The sequence below is a fragment of the Vicia villosa genome, unplaced genomic scaffold, assembly GCF_029867415.1.
Source record: "Vicia villosa cultivar HV-30 ecotype Madison, WI unplaced genomic scaffold, Vvil1.0 ctg.000305F_1_1, whole genome shotgun sequence".
Lineage (NCBI taxonomy): Eukaryota > Viridiplantae > Streptophyta > Magnoliopsida > Fabales > Fabaceae > Vicia > Vicia villosa.
In genome coordinates, this window is record NW_026705133.1 from 1,104,487 (window position 1) to 1,117,119 (window position 12,633).

The following is a 12,633-nucleotide window of genomic DNA, read 5'->3' on the forward strand; positions in this document are numbered from 1 at the left end:
GAAAGAAAGGAAAATGTTTTTGGTATTTTTTTATTATTGGGTTCGGCAAGATTTCAAAATCCCGTGCCTACATATTCTCGAGTGCAATGGGAAAGTCAGAGCTTACGTAGTTCTTAGCGAACTTAAACGTTTTGGATTTTGGTTTGGACGACACGAACGAGTGTCTAGACCAACACAGACGAGTGTTGGAGAAAGGGTAAAAAGGGTTCACGCTTGCGCGATCAAAGGTGTTTGAAAAAAAGACTCGCACTTAGGCGAAAAAGTAAAAAGACTCGCACTTGGTCGAAAACTCGCACTAGAGCAAAAGCTGAAAAAAGGCATGCACTTAGGAGAAAGATTGTTTTTTGGATTTATTAAAAGGATGCAAATGATTTCATTAAAAAGGGTGATTTTAAGTGAGGTTTGAAAATGAGCTTGATAACAATCAAGTTTTATTGCATTTGTATGAAAAATCGACTTGGTGTTGACCAAGGTTTATTTGCATGACTTGAAATTTTTTAAATGAAAACGACTCCAAATTGTCAATTGTTTTTATTTGTGAGAGGGTTTTGATTTTTTTTCGAACATGAAAATGATTTGAGTGAATGTTTTGAAAATGCGCCTTGATTTTGATCAAGGGTTTTGGATGAAAAATGTTGATTTTATTATGAATGGAGTAGTCTATTTAATTAATTAAAATGTATTTAACTAATTAATCAAATTAATTAAAAATTAACTAACACAATTAATTGATTAAAGTAAATTTAACTAATTAATTAATATATTTAAAGTTTAATTAATGGAATTATTTAAATAAACCATAGTTAATTACTAATCCAAAAAAAGAAAAGAAAGGGGGTGTTAAAGCAAAAAAATTTGTGGAATGGTGGTGCAACATAAAACAAACGGGTTGAGGGCTAAGGCCCACGGAATAGTGTCATGAAGCGCCAGCCCTTTTGTGTGGCCCGCCTTTTAACAATTGACGCAGGCACGGGGGTGGTGAAGTGAAATGGTAGTGTGATGGGGATGTGAATCAGGTTTTTCTTCTTTTGCAGGTGGTGTATGGGGCATGAAGTATGGCAGGTGGTGAACAGGTTTTTTGTTTTTAATATAGAATTATATGTAGAATTAGGGCTTGCAATGAACTAAACTAACTCAAAAATAGTTTAGAATTCGGTTCAACAATTAAATCGTTGAATTAGGTTCATAAATCAAATGAGCCGAATATGAGCTAAAAACTAAGTCCGTTAATTAAATGAGCCGAACTTGAACTATACATGGTTTGACTCGTTAGGTTTATGAGTCAACTCGATTATATGTGAGATGAATTATATTGTCTTTAAGAGTAAGTTTAAATATTTGCTCCAAATCTTAACCCTATCTTTTTTTTAATATAATAATTTATTTGATAATTTATATTTTCAAGAGAACAAATTATTTTTAAAAAAAAATTATACAAATAGAATCATCATCATTATATATATATATATATATATATAATAGACTTAAAAAAATTATTTTTAAGTCCGGGAAATAAACGAGTTGAACCTAACAAGATAAACCTAACAAGTTGAATCGAAATATTCATGAACTTCTAACAAGTCGAATTTGAGCTGGAAAAAAAATTTGTGATGAGCTCGAACTCGAACTCGGCCAATTCTTAACGAGTCGAATTTGAGCTAAAAAAAAAGTTTGTGATGAACTCGAACTCAAACTCGGCTAAATCTTAATGAGTCGAACTGAGCTTAGGCGAGTTCGACTTGACTCGACTCATTTCCAGTCTTATATAGAAGTATACGTAATTGATTTTGGACTTTTACTAGTGTTAGTTTAATTATATGTACTCATGAAGTGTAATGTAAATTTTGCTAAATGAAAATATTTTTGGCTATTTTGGATTATTCTAAAATATAAAATGCAAGACTAAATGAATTAATCTAAAAAAGCTAATGCAAAGAAAAATCAACTATTAATGTCAAATATGATTTAAAATGCCAATGTTAATGCAAATCTAATTGACAAATCAATTATTATTAAGAATGCTAATATAATTTAAAATGTGAATGCAAATAGTTTATTAAAATGAGATTTAAATGTTTGATGCAAAATGGTAGATTAATTTTAATAATGCAAAATGATCAAGAAGAGTCAACGTTTTAACTTTACCAAAATAAGAAAAATAATGCACCTAAAACAAAATAGAGTATCAAAATGATAAAAAGAAAAGCCTCTGACCAGATGTAAAAATCCATATGAAATGGATGTAAAAGGAACATGAATGTTATGGACTCAACGCCTTGTTATCAGATAAAATCTATGATGGATAAAGGATTGGGTAAAATTGGGTATGACAATATTTATGAAGTAACTTGTACTGTTTCAAGAAAATTGAGACAATATTAAATTATGCTTCACGTGGAGATGTTGATAGTGTTTACAATTACTTGAAGTCATTTTATTTTATATTTATATTGCATCCGATGAAAGAAGTTAAGGGAAACACAAATGTCCTTCGTCAAGCCTTACAACAACAATCTCAAGATATAGTTAATTCTATACATTTGGTTTGTACAACAAAAACTCTTATTCAAAAATTGAGAGAAAATGATTATGATAATTTATTTACTTCTCTGAAGTCTTTTAGTGAAAACATGATATTAAGATTTCTGCTCTTGATGATGTTCACTCAATAATAGGATTTGGGCATTCTCGTCTTGAAGTTAACCAGGTAACCTTTGAGAATTATTTTAAAGTTGGAATATTTTTCACAGCCATTGACAAACAATTATAAGAGTGGAATAGCAGATTTAGTGAGCAAACGATTAATTTTTTAACTCAAAGTTGTGTTTTGGCTCCCAAAGATAATTACAATGTTTTTCACCTTGATACTATCTACACTTTTGTTGAAAAGTATTATCTTGTGCTCTTTAATGAGCAAGAGATTATGAATTAGCAATTTCAACTTCAGCATTATATTATTGACACTTGTCAAGCATCGAGTTTGAACAATTTATCAACTATTCAAGACTTATGTTCATCTTCGTTGCAACTGAAATGAAGGAAATTTAATATTTGAATGATATACTATTTTGCCTTGTCATGACTCTCCCTGTCTCTACAGCCATTATTGAAAGTTTTTTTTCAACAATGAAAATTATCAAGACAAGATTGAGAAGCAAAATATTTGATTTTCTAAGAGATAGCATGTCGATTAACATTGAAAAAGAAATTAATGTATTTATTGATTCTAAGACTATTATTGATGATTTCAAGCTACTCAAAGATTGTATAACATCATTTTAAGGTATTTTAAAGTAATACTCTTTGATCATTAAATGTTAAACTTTGAGTTTATTTCAATTGAGATGTTTTAGACACATTATGGTCCCAATATTTGATCTATAAATTATAGTTTAATTTGCTGGTCACCCTAAACGTTGTTGTCTGGCTCTGCCACTATTTGGATTGATGATAATTTAGCACAATCCATATGTTTACTTAATTTTAATAAGATCATAGTGATTCCAATTATTAACATAAGGATAAGTAAATAAAAACAATAATGAAGATAGTAGTAACATAATCATTTGTATGATTTGAACTTATAACATGAAATTCTATGAGTATTGGAAACCAGAAGGCACAATTTTTTGACAAGAAGTAAGTAGGAGATTAAGTGTGACAAGAACATTCAAGTTGATTCCAAGAACATTAGCCTAAAAATAGTACAAAGAAATATTGCTGCATCAAAATCACCCGAATCTTGAATCAATACACAACACTGCCTTAAAGAAGGACTTCCAACAATAACATTAACGAGTCCTAGCATATCATCACAAAAGACTAACTTTATTGTGTCACTAAGACATTTTTATATTGTCGAAGGAGTATATGTACTAGCCTTAGGTGTTGTTGAAGGAGTAGGAGGACTAGTATAAGGTGTTGTTGAAAGGGGTAGACAAAAATTGTTTATGGACTAACTTTCTTTCTTGCAGGTACGGTGACATAAGGAGAGTTATGTTCTCCAATAATTTAACCCACAAAAAAAATAAGGCGTCTCTTTGGTGGAAATATTTATGTCTGGTTAGTTCGGGCGGAAGTGGACCGTTGGAAAATTGGTTTCCTTCAGCTATTATTTGCAAGCGTGGGAATGGTGACCATATTGATTTTTGGTTAGATAGGTGGTTAGCGGGAGGGGCCCCTCTTTGTGATCGGCTTCCTTCTCTTTTCCGGTTTGTGGAGGCCCTTGATTCTAAAGTGAATGACAATGGGTTTTGGATTTCGGGTGTTTGGGAGTGGCACATTAATTTCGGCGATAACTTGGTAGAAGAAGTTGAAGGTGAATATGTGGAGGATCTTATTCGTGTTTTAGACGGGAGAACGTCTACGAATGATTTGGAAGATTCCTACATTTGGTAGAAACACTCTTTAGGATATTCAGTGAAGGTTGCTTATGATATGTTGTTGGAAGGACGGGTCCGGGGTTCGATGTTGGGTGTCACTCTTGTGAACGCTTTGGATCGTTTTTGGAAGACCAAAATCCCTAGCAAAATTTTAGTTTTTGGGTGGAGGCTTTTACTTGACAAACTTCCAACAAAGTTGAATTTGGTAAAATGGAAGATTATGTTAACTCCTTTGGAGATTGTGTGCCCTTTTTGTGGGTTGGAGAAGGAAGATTTGAATCATTTATTTTCTTCTTGTCCGACTACGTTCCTTTGGTGGACCAAATTTTGTGATTGGCTCGGTTCTGATACCATTTTAATTTCGGATAATATTTTTAATTGTTTTTCTCTTTTGGAGTCGTTTTGCTAGTCCAAATTTAAGGTTGATACTAGTTGGCTATTTGGAATGGCTTTTTGTTGGGGTGTTTGGAATTGTAGGAATGGTATTGTGTTTAATGGTGTTTCTTTGAGGGATTTTGATACGGTAGGTATGATTAAGTTTGTTGCTTGGGAATGGTTTCTTTCCTCTTATAAAGTGCTAGAATCCATGCTTTGGGTCGATTGATGTGTTAACCCGATCTTGTGTATTAAGTGACTTTTGTAGGGTGATTTAGGGGAGTAGTTTTTTATTTTCTTTTTTGTAATTGTTGGTTAGCATCCCTTGTGTTTTTTTATAATGCCATCTTTGTTTATAAAAAAAAAAAAAAAAAAAACTAGCCTGAAGTGTTGTTAAGGAAGTAAGAGGATTGGCCTCTTTGTATGCATTCTTAATGCTCTTTGTATGCATTCTTAATGCTCCTTGTATAAGAAAAACATTCATCTTTACTATATGAATTCTTAATGCTCCTTGTAGTAATGATGTCGATGGAAATGTGTGTCATTTTGATTAGGAGTGAAGAAAAGCGAGTGTTTTGATAATATAAGTTGAAAAGAAGATAATGAATTTAAATTATCTATCATATGCTAATCAAGCTTGTAGTTGTATGAATTGATTTGTGTTTCAGTTAAATTAATTTAAGTTAAGAGAGTTGGTGATTCTGTAACAAGAAGAGAAGTTTGAGTTATTTTTCTGTAAGCAAAACCACACAGGGAGTGTCGATTTGAAATTAAGGTGTGAGAAACACATGGTGATGCAGTCTTGTGCGGCCACGTTGCCAATTGTCTTTACAAATCCACATACTGCATGGAAATAGTTGTGAAGAATGAATGGCATCATGGAATATTTGTGTGAATGGAATTATGAAACAATAAGGATTAGATATTTTGTACATGTGATATATTTAGAACACAATTTGTAGTATGTTTTTTTAGTAGTTCAAATTTATATATTTTGATTTCTTCTCGTTTTTATTGTGCAAGTAGTTTGAAATGACTTTATATGCCTAAGTCGAATTGTCCAAAGTTTTCACTCTGGCACTGATCTTTGAGTCTACTTCGAGTTCTTGTCTTTTGGTAGTTAAATTTAATGAAGGGTCATCGCTTAAAACATGTTCAAAAGGAAATTATTTACTCATGGTAGCAAAATTCATACATTGAAATTAAGAAAAAGTACGTGAAATTCCGGTAATTAATTGGTCTTCGAATATTGAAAACCCTTCACTCCGAAGCTCAGATGTGTTCTTTAGTCGTCAACTCTGTTACAGATATTGTACCAAGACTCTCCTCCTTCAAAAAGCTACAAAATTGTCTTTTTAAAGTGTTTAAAAAGTGTTCCCATCGTCACACGATGCATCCTTGTCGTTCCATGATCACTTTATGTCATGCTAGGATGAGATGTCTTCTTCGCTGCCGTGGTGCAAAATTGGCCACAAAAAACCGAGTGGCTTTTGTATGTTTACTTCCTTTTTTATCCTTTTTTTTCTTCTTTTCTCCATTTCCATGTGATTTCCTCACAAAACTTAAACATTTTCAGCTTAAATTACATGAAAACATCAACTGATGCTCAATAAAATTATATGATGACATAGAGTCCTCATCCAAACTACAACACAGAGGCTCCTTTAAGGTTCAATACAAACAACTTGTACTTCGCCGCACTTCTGGCATGATGATAATTTAACAAATGTCAACGAGTTTCACGTGTTTGTCTATATCTCTAGTTTAATCATAAGTGTCTAGCTTCGGTGGCTTCTCTAGAGACTTTGGGATCTTGGATTCAATAACATGTTTGGTGAACGAACTCTTTTGGTGGTGGGAGGGGGCCAAACAATTTTGGTCAGGCTCACTCCCCCTTTGGGAGCAATGTAAGGATGACCTCTTAGGTTGGCGGTCTTTAGAAGGACTATGACTACCGTTGCAACGCCCTGAATCATTAGGAGAAATGTTTTGACCTTAGACAATAATGATGGCGATTCCCTGGTGACTCATAAGTTTTTTTATGAGCAAGCATCATTAGGGATGTCCCTTGAGACTTCATTGTTGTCATGTTGTTGCACCTCAAGTTTTGTAGTGATATTAGAAGGAACCATTAGTTGCTTTTCATCTATACGAAGGAGTCTCTTGTTGAGGAGATGTACATTTGTTGTGCATTAGGTTGTAGATGCCCATAACAAGTTTGATTGCACCTTACATTTTGAGGGTGGTTTGGATGAATGGGGGGCTTTAAGACATTTCTAGTTCAAACAATTGTAGTCACGGTGGAGGTAGAGGTTGCTTCAAAGATTGACCTTGGAGTACCCTTTGAAATAGTTGAAAAGACTATAAGACCTAAAAAGTTCCTTCTCCAACTAGTAAGGAGGTCAATATCTAGTGGGAGGCAGCGACTAAAGAGTTCATTAGGATTATACCGCCTGCCACTTGGGGAAGAAGTGCCTCTTTGTACGCGGGAGTAAGAACCAATGTGATTGGGTTAAAGTAGACGATATTGCGATGAGCCATAGATCAAGTTGCTTTGGAAGCTACCATTTTATTCGGTTATAGAAGCTAATGATGACCTAATAGATTAACAAATACGGTTACGGAGGCGCAATAGAGGAAATATGATAAGTTCGACGTGGAATTTCATGAGGATCCAGAGATGATTCCCACAAACAGTGTCATTATTGGAACAGAAGACTAGTAGTAAGTTAATGAGGCCCACCGTAGAATTCTCCGACACAATGGTAGAGGTCTCTGATGAACACAAATTATGTTGTTCCAGCAAGATTAGCACTCCTACGCCTAAGTCGGTGAAGTCAGAGAGGAAAAAGTTGTAACTGTGTAGTGAGTTATACCTTAGTGTGACGCAGAGTCATATTTATATATGAACGGCGATTAGAGTCGCTTCTATTGAACATGACACCATGCGCATGAATCCGCTGAATGTATTCCGAAAATTGACATGAGATGGATGTCTATTTTTAGTGTGAGATATCCTCGCAAGAGTACATCTATTTATCAATTTGTGTCTAATCTTTTTTTAACTGTTCACCCTGCCAATAACCCAACTAATTCTTTATTTTTGTTTTCTTTTTCCCCTAATCTATTATGAAAGGATAGAATATAAATATTTAATAAAATAAAAATAATGACTTTTGATGATCAATAAGATTTTTATAACAGAAGTTTATTGAGGTTAAATAATCAATTGAGTTGGCTAAAAAGATACACACAACTTATTTTTAACGACATTTAAAATTAATTTTAATTTTTAAATGTTTGCAACTCCTCTACTCTAAGCACAAAAAAAAGTAATTTAAGTTAACAAACCTTTAAATTATTATTTATAAATAAATCAATCCACAAAAATCCATTTATTATATGAAAAGGAGAAAAATATGGCTCGTCTCATGCTTGTTTATGCATTGATTACATTTCTTTCTCTATCTTTTGTTGTAACCACTAGAAGTATGTAATTTTTTAACATTATTTTTTTTTCATTTATCTTATATACAATATAATATAATCTTTTAGTAACATTTCATTTAACTTATTTGATAATGCAGTGAACATTCGATGCGTTTCTGATGATGATTGTCCGGTGCCGTTTTTACCTATAGTCGTTAAATGCATCAACAACTTTTGTGTGTTGACAAGACCTGGGGATGAGGGTGAAGAAATTGTCTAAGTTATGGTCAATGTTACAATTAAGTTTAAAAATAATTATGTTTCTTATAAGCATATAATTTTACTTCAAAAATGTTTCTCAGTTCTTTATATTTTAATGTCACGATCTAAAGGGTAAAATATTACAACAGAATTGAGACAAAAATATTACTTTTGTTTCATGACTAAAATTTTTGAGTATATAATGGGTAAAAAGGCGCACCTTTCCAAATAAGGAAATAATAATTGGACATTTATAATAAATGAATCTTATCTCTAACACTACAAGATGGTGACGTTAAAGTTTCCTTATATAACTTTTAACGCAAATTATTTCAATTCCTTATTTAAATTTTATTTTGTGATGTTATTTTTTTATTAAAAAAGTGATTGTATTAAAGCGAGTATAATGAATATTCATTCCGATTACAAAAGAAAGAGAATAGTCTCAACTAGGGGTGGCAAAATGGGCCGGGGTCCGCCGGGCTGCCCGTGCACCCGCCAAAAATTGGCGGATTGGGTTGGGATTTTAGGCTCGCCGCTTGCCAAAGTCCGCCCCGCCAAAATCCGCCGCTCGCCAAAACCCGCTCCTCCTCCAAAACTCACTCTTTTTTTAGTTAATTTTAGTAATTGCAATTCTTGATGGTTTATTTTATACATCTATTTATAAATATATGTAATATTTTTTAGAGTAAATTTGTTAAAAAAATACTTTTATAAAAAATTGTTTTAAAAAATAAGTGAAAAGTTTAATTAAAAAGGTAAAAAAAACATATTAATCTATTAAAAAAATATAAATAAAAATAGGCGGGAAGCCCGCCGCCCGCCAACCCGCCATCTTAGCAGGTCGGGCATGATTTTGATGCCAATTTTACTTGGCGGGCATAAGGCAGAGCGGAAGACCCGTTTTGCCACCCCTAGTCTCAACTACATCAGAATCTCTATTTGATATCCAGAGCTTTAGAACCAGGATAAAACTTAGGTACAATTCTTTAGGTGTGGTTCTTACTATTTTTCAATAAAAATATGACAAATATACTTAAATATTATTTGGTGAGTGAAAATAGAAGAAATTTGCTTACATGTAATAGAAAATTATAAACTTGTCATGTTTTTATTGGAAAATAGTAAAAACCACACCTAAAGAACTTTACCTAAGTTTTGTCCTGAGAACTAACTGTTCCTTTAATCTAGAATAAATCAATTCCAAAGTTAAAGATTTCGCCACAAGAACAATTTTAAGAGTACCTTTCATTCCACTATTAAACAAGTATAATTTTTAATTAACCAAATAGCCCTCAATATGATTAATCAAATAAAGATTCTACAATTACAAGATATTATGATATGACGCGGAAATGTACAAGCGTTTGTTCACGTGGATCTAACACCAACTCCACATCACATGGTTTTTCACCTAAGGAGAGAGAAGAAAGCCAAAACAAATAGAAGAAGACCGTTAAGCTTAACTAGAACATTACATATATCTTTTTTTTGGGATTTCTTAACCCACACTATGTACATGAAAAGGACCTTATGTAATTCCAAAAATGACTCTAAGTTTTCGGAGATGTATCTTCGATTGCACCTTTTGTTGGCATTAAATTATTTTGGAAATGTATCTTCGAACAGATCTTTATTTGTTAAGTGTTATTATTTCAGACATGTATCTCCCGATCCGATGCAGACAGTAAATTCTAATTAATTTTAAGTGTTTCTCAGATCAAATAGTTAGAAGGTATGATATGAGTCCTCCAGCAATACTTGTCTGTCCAATCTCCATGATACGACGATATCTAGGTAACACATCAACCGCATGATCTGTCCTAGTCTGCTTATCCTCTAGTATTTCCTGATGAGCTGGACTAGGTGGATCTCCTGGAACCTCTCGTACCATATAAGAATGTGACACCCGAAAGAACCACCAAATGTAATTGTCTACGAAGCACCAGTCATTCTCCGTTATGGTATTCCGTGCCTCATCTGATACCAGATTATTAACATAATCATCAAATATAGAATCTATATCTCTACGTTTCACAGTAGGAGGAGTAGAAACAAAAGGATCCCTGGGAATATACGACTTGTAGATGAACTGATGCATGACGCGCTCAGGAAGATAAGGAGACGTCAGACGTGACGCGGAAGCCAACCATCCAGAGTGTAAGACTATGTTATAAAAGAGAATTATCTCACAATGATCGACGTAAGAATCGAAGTGTATATCCTCTTCTACCTGGTGTTCAATATACACTTAGAACGACTTTGTCGCCTAGTTCCCCCTAAGCAGGGAGAATGGAGAAGCACGCAACATGTCCTTAGTATAAGTCGGTAGACATGACCAGCCAGAGATGTATGGGAAGTGCTGGAGCAACCAAGCCTAAAAAGTGTTGGAACACACGAATCATTAGTTAGTGACGGTGTTGCAATAATTTATTGAAACACAAGCACTAAAAGACCAAAAAATGTTACCTCCAAAAGTGTGATATTGCCTATCACCTGCTTCATCTTCCACATATAGCCTTTAGATAACTTAGAGTACAAGCATACCAAACAATCGGACCCCCAATTGTACTCATGGATCCGCTAAAAGTCCTCGAAATACCGCAGGTAGATGATATCCACGTAAGTGGCACTCATGTCCAAAAAAATGGCAATGCCAACCAAATACAACAGTTATGCTCTCATAGCATACGCTCTATGTTGCACTACATGTTCATCATCTCCAGTAGCCTCCTCTGCTATAACTAGCTCATTTGTAAACACGTTAGTAAAGAACCTAAACCTACCATGAGCACCTCGGGTGAAATCAAACTCCTTCATGACAGCCTCTAGGTTAACTCCTAGATATTCTACCATCAACTCCAGCCCCTCGCCTTTATTAATCTTCCCATGATCTAAAAGTTTCCCTCTAACCGGAAGATGATGCAGACACAAGGCATCGCCCAATATGATAGACATCTCACCATGTGGTAGATGAAATGATGGCGTCTTTGTGTGCCATCTCTCTACAAACGCATTAAGCATACCATGATTAACCATAACATAATAGGTCTTGCATAAGTCTCGCATCTCGAATAGCTGTAAAACTTCATGAAACCACAACTCATTAGGATGAGGCAGGCCAATAACATTACACCCACGGTTGATGGTTTTTAGCGGATCACGTTCCTGCATACATAATTTAATAAGAATGAATCCAACAAATATAATTTAATATTACAACAAACATAGGTTTAACAATGAATCCAAATAAATTTTACATCTTCATCCCAAATATGTCTAGAAATAAAGTATGGGTAAAGAGGAAGCAATGATAAGTCTGACGGGCCTTCTCCAAACCTCTAAGGTGCCTATGCTGCCTCCTGGGCCTAGGATACCTTGGGGCGGTGTTGTCTCCTGGGCCTAGGATACCTCTGGTGCCTATGGTGTCTAAGGTACCTCTGGTGACTTGGGTACCTCCACTGCCTAAGGTTTCTAAATAAGGGAACTCACTCGTCTATGGGAAGATGGAGACAGGGATGCCTGACCCTCGCCTGCTATGGTAAGAGGAAGTAGAAGGCGGAGATACACGAGCCCTGGAACTTGATGCCTCTGTATCAACCGAGCAAGAGATAGTAGGAGCCTACGATGGTTGACTTTTTCCCCTCCGAACGGATGCATGTTGTGCAATCTTATTGTGTCTCAAATGGGATAGCCTATTAGCCATAATTACTAAAAATATACAAGACAAGTGTTACATAATGAGTTTTATTCCCAAAAAGGAAAAACATTGCAAACATACTGATTATGGAGATGCATCTTCAATTTCTAGGTAAACATTGCAAAGTTTCAGAGATGCATCTCCGGAATTTCCTACAACTATAACCACCGTCAATGGCAGAATGCAACCCTCAAAATCATCAAAAATAATGCATTGATCGTAAAAAATACCTATCTAACTCGTTTCCAATCAGCTATAAGATATCAAATATGTAAAATCTTTCTATTTCATAGACTAAACATCAACTTCTACACATTTATATATAAACTTAATAAAGGGGAAAAACTTACAAATAGTGTCTCGAAGTGACTTGTTTTGCTTGATGTTGCTTGAAGTTGGATGTTTGAAGTTGATTGATGTTGTTTAATGTTGCTAGAATGTGGTTTGATAGAGTTTGAGAAAAACGGGGTTTTAGAGAGTTTAATA